Source organism: Dama dama, chromosome 33 (genome assembly GCF_033118175.1).
Source record: "Dama dama isolate Ldn47 chromosome 33, ASM3311817v1, whole genome shotgun sequence".
Lineage (NCBI taxonomy): Eukaryota > Metazoa > Chordata > Mammalia > Artiodactyla > Cervidae > Dama > Dama dama.
Genome location: NC_083713.1, coordinates 7,376,642 through 7,378,071, shown reverse-complemented (window position 1 = coordinate 7,378,071; position 1,430 = coordinate 7,376,642). Strand labels below are relative to the sequence as shown.

General features: G+C 44.1%; 1 pseudogene; it reads right to left on the bottom strand.

Moving 5' to 3' along the window:
• Positions 1-468: 468 nt before the first annotated feature.
• On the bottom strand, positions 469-1,430 carry LOC133051035 (DNA-(apurinic or apyrimidinic site) endonuclease-like; annotated as a pseudogene).

Here is a 1,430-nt window from a genome sequence, read left to right as displayed (position 1 = left end):
ACTGCCAACTTTATAAAAGCTGTCTCTAATTTGTATAGATTGGAACTGTTTTTTTCATATTTATTTTATTGATATGTACTTGAGTTACAATGTTAATTTGCACAGTGTTAATTTCTACTGTACAACAAAGTGATACAGTTCTCTACATATATATATATATATATTCATATTCTTTTCCATGATTTTTTTTGAAACTATGGCTCTTTATTTTCACAGGGACAGTTCAAAGGAAATATCAGTAGCTTTTGTTTAATATAAAAAAAGAAAAAGAAAAAAGCACCACCCCTACACAAACACCCTCCTTGAGAACTTACATCTGTTATTAGAAGCCTGGTTAAAGGATTCATAGCTTAGAGGGGAAATACAATGCAGATTTCTCTAGATAGCAGTTATTAAAGAAGTTTGGGGGTAGGAATTTTAAAGCTAGCTTGGTGGGCTTATTTCCTAAGCTCAATGTGATTTGGAAGAGGTGTCACAGAGCTAGGTATAGGGTAATGGGACAGTGGTCACTGCCCAGAGCCTTGGAACGGATTTTACTGTCACACAATGCAGGCAATAGAGACTGAGATAACAAAAAATAATCAAGGTGCCAACCAACGTTTTTGGACCGTGCATTCATCATATAGGTCCAAAAGGTGTAGGCATAGGCCGTGTTGGGGTAGAGGGGCCGGAAACTGTCAGTGAGTGGCACAGCCTGCAGCAATTCCCCAAAGCCCTGCTGCTCTTGTGGAGTGAAGCCAGCATTCTTTTCATTTCCCTTTGGGTTGTGAAGGTCAAGTTCTTCATGAGCCACGTTGAGGTCCCCACATAGCATAAGGGGTTTGCGGGATGCTAGACCCTGCAGGAATTTGCGAAAGGCTTCATCCCAGCACTGGTGATACTTCAGGCACACCAGACCTTGGCCTCCATTAGGCACATAGGCTGTCACCAGCACAAATGCATCATATTCAGCCACAATCACTCGGCCTTCCTGATCATGTTCTTCCTCACCACTGCCATAAGAGACTTTGAGTGGGCACTGGCGGGAGAGGAGGCCCACACCACTGTACCCTTCCTTGTCTGAAGGAGCTGACCAGTACTGATGGGATAATCCAGACAGCTCTTGAAGTTCAACTGGTAGTTGGTTCTCTGAACATTTGGTCTCTTGGAGGCACAGAATGTCTGGAGCTTCTTCCTTTACCCAATCTAAACCTTTCTTCTTAATCCAGGCTCGAAGCCCATCCACATTCCACGAGCAGATCTTGAGTGTGGCTGATTTGCCACTGGGTGAGGTTTTCTGATCTGGGGGGGTCTTCATATAGAACTGCACCCTCTCCTACGGCCTCTTTTCCGTTCTTTCTCTCTCCTGCCTTACTCTTCTTCTCCTCTGGCTCAGTCTTGGGCTCTTCAGTGTCTTCGACCATCGCTCCCTTTCCCCCACATTTCAGCAT